The sequence below is a fragment of the Thunnus maccoyii genome, chromosome 24 (assembly GCF_910596095.1).
Source record: "Thunnus maccoyii chromosome 24, fThuMac1.1, whole genome shotgun sequence".
Classification (NCBI taxonomy): Eukaryota; Metazoa; Chordata; class Actinopteri; order Scombriformes; family Scombridae; genus Thunnus; species Thunnus maccoyii.
This window is the reverse complement of record NC_056556.1, coordinates 20,264,829-20,271,229: the sequence shown is the minus strand read 5'-3', so window position 1 is coordinate 20,271,229 and position 6,401 is coordinate 20,264,829.

Here is a 6,401-nt window from a genome sequence, read left to right as displayed (position 1 = left end):
TTAAAAGATGTATTCACTCAAACATTTATTAAAGAGCTTGTTTCTCTTAGTGTATGACAGTAGTTAACATTTTGCAGATAATACTGCACCATGACTTTTCTCCCCGCATAGATAGGGTAGTTCAGGGCCGGACTGGGAAAATCATTCAGGCTGGGAAATATAGCGCCCTAGTCAGGCCATGTTTTAAGCAGGGTGTGTAAAGGTCCCCCACCAGAAAAATTTTAGTAACAAAGACTTGATTCCTTGTATTCTGGTGAATTTTAGTGCATGTGAATAACAAACTAATGTGCCAACAACTACTTATGGCTTGATCCCACCAGGTGTGTGTGTGTGCCACGTTCCGGCTCTAACACTGCTGATCGTGGCCACTCTAGTCAATGCTTGTGATCTCACCGGGTGTGTTTCAGAAATGTCCCAGAAGCAGCTGTCTGCTCCACTGCCCTAAAGATACGGGCCTCATCTATTTTTGATGGAGGTCGCGTCAAACTACAGAGAGCAGATTGAGCTGGGCAGGAAGTCAGACACAGAAACAGCATAGAGCATCTGGTCAACTTTCAAAATAAACACCCCCCCGATCAACAATAAACACAATTAAAACAGACAAATAAAGAAACCATTTAACTACGTAGCCTACTTAACCATAGTAGAAGCACAAAAATCAAGGAAAATTACCAAATCAACAAAATCTGAGCAAGTTGACAAAATCAAGCAGTTTAGTTCCCTGCAACCGCAGAAATTACAATAGCCTAAAGGCGCTTTTTCAGCTTTGACTAGGCTGCCATGATTACTATAGTAGGAGTGTGACTGATTTTAAAAAGGGGGATGACTTCCCTGCAATCAAGACACTCCCCCTCTGAAACACTCCCGGTGGGATAGGATGCAGTGCAGAGGACAGAGCAAAACTGCGTCAGAGCCGGAATGTGGCGCCGGGGGGATCCTGGTGATAGTACAATATGCTGTTATAAACCTCAAGTAAAACCAAAGGTACATATCATTAAGAGACGACACTATTACTACTACTACTACTGTGGCACCAATGCTACTCTCTCCACCTTCAAAAAGAAAAAAGCATAGCATGGCATAGCACAGCACACCATATCTTTTAATGTACCTATATAATACAGTTAAAAACTCTCTCCACCTATTCAAAGTATAGAGCAAGAGCACAACACCCTACTCAGTTTACTGATATACACTACTCATCAATGGTTAAAATAGCCCTTTAACCAACACAAACATTAAATAACATAGATCTTCAAGTTTCAACAAATTACAGTAGCCTGAATAGTGTGACAGAAGAATTTTCACCAAAACACATGAATTTTCAAATAATATTGACTACATTAACTGGACTAGGTATGCCAATTATGTCATCAATGATTTTGAGCCTGCACATACTTGATCAGTTTTGCTGCATTTAGCGGCATTTCCTGCAAGCGCCTTTCTTTTTTTCTATTTCCTTCTCTGCTCCACCCTTTCTCTTTTTTCCACCGTTCATCTTGCTGCTAAGTCATTTAACTGCACTAACTGCCAGCTACTCTCTCACTCTCTCTCTCTCTCAACTCGCTCTCTACTTCTTCTGTGCCTGATTGTAACAGTGCTCCAGGCAGTCCGGGCCTGATCTCTGCTTTCTACTCCACCTATACATGGTATTGGACAGAGATGTGATCCAGATTCAGCTGATGAGCCAGAATAATGGGATCACACACTCCATCGTGCTGGTCCCACTCAACGCAAACCATAGGAAGAGACACACATCTGATTGTTTACTAAAACAATCATCAAGTAAGGCTGACACCTGGGCAGACTCACAGTTATAAGACTGTGTGTTATTTTTATGCGAAACACTGATGTTTGATGTGAGATTCCCATGCTTGATGTTAAATGTTTTGTGAGAGCTCCACTTGTCAAGCTGTGTTGTTTTGGTCGATCTGACTGTTGATTCAGCTTTACTTTAGATGTGGTTTCACCCAGTTAGACTTTGCATGCATGCATTTCTCTCTCTCTGTCTCTCTTCTCTCTCCCTTACTGACATACAGGCACGCACAGAGTGGGCGCCCTCGGTTTTTGCTCGACTCAGGCCTGTGTTTTCAAATCCTCCCGCCTGTGTTGCCAGCTACTTTGTGTCTCCTCTGTGTTCCCTCACACCTGATCTCACCCACCACACATGGTTTGAGTCCACCATATTGTTATAGTTCTCCCTTTGTCTACTTCACCCACCTCACATGGTGAGTCAGTCATATTGCTTTGTAGCTCCCCTTTTTGTCTGACATGCCACACACACACGTGTGCACACATACACACTGTATATAATTACATCATTAGCTAGGATTTCCAGTTATATTGTTGTTTGTTGTACTTGAATAGCATTGGCTGTAGTTATTATTGTTGAAGTAGAATAAATGTCACAGGTAGCAAGGCAGGTGTGCCCAAAAGTAGAGACCAAGGCAGAATTACTGATTTAAGATCTTTACTTTGTGTTCAGCATCATGATTGGGTAACAAGGAGGATGTGTTGTTATTTCATTGATGCTACAGACTCAGCTGTAACAATGTTATGACTGAATTTGGGTTGGTTTGGGTTAATCATTTAACTAGATTTCACCCTTTTATTTTGATAATCTTAATTATTAATTAAGATATCAAAATTTAGGATGAATTATTTATGAGACTGAATCAGTGAGTTGGTTATCAGTTTCCCTATCTTCCAGGGTGGTGCCCCCGAGGTGGATTTAATGTGAATTAAGTCCTATTCTTGATAATCAATTACTATTTAATTGATTCTTTTTTTTGATAACCAAAATTAATCTGAATAACCCTGTTACACCTGTAATAATATAACAGGTACCCAGTAGTTAAATAATAACAACACTATAATAATTGGTAAGTTCCCAAATTGTTACCTCCTTATTCCATATTCTATATTAACGGTGTACTTGTAACCAGTGAGAAAACGCTTAGAAGTTGCAATATTGATTAACCACATAAAATACAGAATAAAATCAATAATCCTTAATTTCCTAATCTGTAATTAAATTTATTAAGAAAGCATTATCCTAGTCATTGAACCATAGCTAAATAATACACTTACACTGGTTAATATCAAATAAATCAAATGTGATAATATGTGTGACTTATAATTAACAAATTTTGAAGCAGAGTTTGAATTTAGACTCTAACCCACAGTAAAAGTGGGTTAGAGTCAAGATACATATATATTTACACATTTAGTGGCATTGCAGACCAATTCAGACACTTATTGTTCATTAAAAAAGAGAGGACGAGAGGGAGCAACCCAAAGGAATGTGGCTTCTCCCAAATTTTATGACTTAAGAGATAGTGAACTAGCAGAAGAAGGGAGGATGGTTCATTCAGGTTGGTGCAGTCTGATTCTGAAAAGAAAAACAAAATTGTTAATTCCAACAGTCCATTTTCCTCCCGTGGTTGGTGGAGGAAGGGACAGGTATTAGTCCTGATTCATGTCTCCTTGACATCATTATGTCTTTAGGTCAGAGGTCAGAGGTCTGTGTGTGTGTGCTCCTGCACCTACACAGACAGACTGTTAGGCCAAAAGGCATCATGATGTTTTTGAAAGAATTAAACTTCTTCTGTTGGGTTCATTCTCCTGTACCTAGCTTGCCTTCCCTGCTGACCATCTCCCTGAGACAAATCCCGTAACTTCCCCTTGCTCAAAGTGACTCAAACAAACAAAAAAGAAAGAAAGAAAGAAAAATAAAATAACATGACTTCCACTGAATCCTCAAAGATTTTAACATTTTAATTCATTCTTTAATTGTTCATTGCTTTGAGTAGCACAAAATAAAATTTTATTAATCTCCATTGTATTGAGGTGGAGGTAGAAATTCCTGGGACATTTCTGGATCAGTTACATCTCCAAAATGTAACTGAGTCAGTGTTGGTATGTATATGCTGAGAGGAAGGTGCACAATCCTCTCGCTCATCCAATCAACATATCAGTCATGAAATTGTGATGTTTAAGAAATACGTATTCACTTATGTCCAGTCTTTTGCTCACAGGTTTCCTGTAGGGGGACTTTAATTCCCTGACCTGCCTGACCCTTTAAGAAAAAGGAGTGCACTTCCCCTTTAAAATTTTGCTGTGGGTATTTTTCCCTGTTGTAATGTTAATCCTTTCCAAAGAAGGGAATGTTTACTTACTAACTTAATTAACAATAAGTATTTTTGATTATGCCTCTTGAAGGAGTAAATCTGATTAATAATTTTAGTCAAAAATACAATTGATGAATGTTATTTAATTCCAAACAAGGGGACATTAATGCCACCTGGGTCAAAGTGGCACTAATTCCAAACTACTAATTCCTAACACCCCCAATGCACACAGACACAAATAATGTCTCCATATCAACAGTGTACTTGCATACCCCACTACTTCTCCATTGATACATAGCCCACAAGCTAAATTACTATCTGTGAACAGATTAAACGTTACCACCATTTGGCTGGTAACCAGTGTTTTGCTTGTTAATGTTTGCTAACTAAACTCATAACATTAGCTTAACATAAATGAAAAAGATCAGGATGTAACTTACTGATCACACTGAGGATGCTTGCAATCAAGCAAAGGGCATTGTTTTTGTTTATTTCAGTGGAGTACGTTTTTGAGCTATGATTGTAAAGTGAATGTTATTCTTCAAAAAGTTGGATGAGCTGGTCCTCCTTCTCTTCTGTCCAGAAATCCGCCATGTTTTCGTACTGGACTGTGCAGTTTTCTGATTGGCTGAAGAGAAATAGCTATGTCCTTATGTTCTAAAACTGCATTTGGAAATTTGTCAAGGTAGGTCTTTTGAGACCCCAGCGCAATGGCTTCAGACGCTCTGCAACTAACCAGTTCACACTGCTGCAGTTTTTTCTTCTAAAACCATTTCATCTCGTTGCAAATCATTGATAGGCTTTACAGATGAGAAGGGCATTGCAAAACCTTGGAGTTGCAACACTCCATTCCTTGTATCAAGATACTGTTAGTGTGTTGCTGCATTTTCATCTGAGATTAGAACTGCAACTAATGATTATCGATTACCTTCTCGATTAATCATTTGCTCTAAAAAAATTTAAGTAAATAGTGAAAATTGCCAAGGTGTCATGTTTTGTCTGACCAACAGCCCAGAACTCGAAAATATTTAGTTTACACTGATAGGAGAAAAGGCAGAAAATAGTCTCATTTGAGAAGCTGGAAGCAGTGAATGTTTGGCATTTTTCCTAGAAAAAAATACTTGATTAATGATTAATCGCTTAATAAGTATTAGCAGTCATTTTATTTTGGGAGATTAGCTCTGCTTGGATACTTTGAGATTCCTCTCAAACAACTTAGCCTTTTCTTTAAATTTAAACTGTATAACCACGTGTGGCATGTTCACACAGGACACAGGATGAACACAGTCTGTTCACTCAAATTTTTTCACCTCATCACACATTACACTTTAGCCTTGATGGCTAGTTTGGTTAATTCATTTAGATACATGTAATCTGCTCCCCATCCCTCTGCCTCCTTCAGAGAGAATAAGAAAGGAAAGGTCAGCATGAGCAAACACAGAGCTTTCATTAGTTGTTCCAGTATGGTCAACATATTTGTGGCTGTTTCCCTTCCAACCAGTGGTGCTTTCTTTTCTGTTGGGCAAACCTGCTGATCTACCAGCCTCCACTCTTCTGGTTTCAGGCTTTCCAGCAGATGTTGGAACCTGGCTGCAGGAATTTGCTCCCCTTCAGCCACAAGAGCAATATTGAGGTCCAACACTACTGATGTAAATGCTTGTTGAATAAAATAACAATAACAAAAACAGTAAGAGCAATTTTATTCTGTTTTGTCACATTTTTTAGATTTTTAATTCATCCATACAGTTGCAATACCAATAGTTGCACAGTAGATGTTGCCATGTTGTCCAAATCAAATGCTTTGAAACAGTGAACAGTGAATTTTCAATATTGAGTGTGTTTCAGAAAGCTTTGTTTCACTATCCAACACTGGTGTGGGATGTTAAGCCCTGGCTCACAGTTGGTTTTCCAGATCAGCTGAAAGGTATTGGATGTGTTGGACTGAGGTTAGGGCTTTGCTGACTAGTCAAGTTCTTCCACACCATGGGTTAATTATTTTGTTATGTAGCTGGCTTTGTGCATGATGAAAGGGCCAAACACAAACTGTTCCCATAAGTTAGAATTCCTTTACGGGACTCTGGTGTAAGATCAGTAGTTCATTTCTGTTTTCTTTGCAGGATGTTTGAGTTTACTGTGAAGAGAGAAAAAAAGAGAGGTACGTGCAGGAGATGCCACTAAATGTGGCAAAATTGACCAAATGTGTGCACACAAGGAACCACAGCGGCCAGGTTAGTCAGTAAATAAACATACTAGCTAGCTAATGTTTGCTAC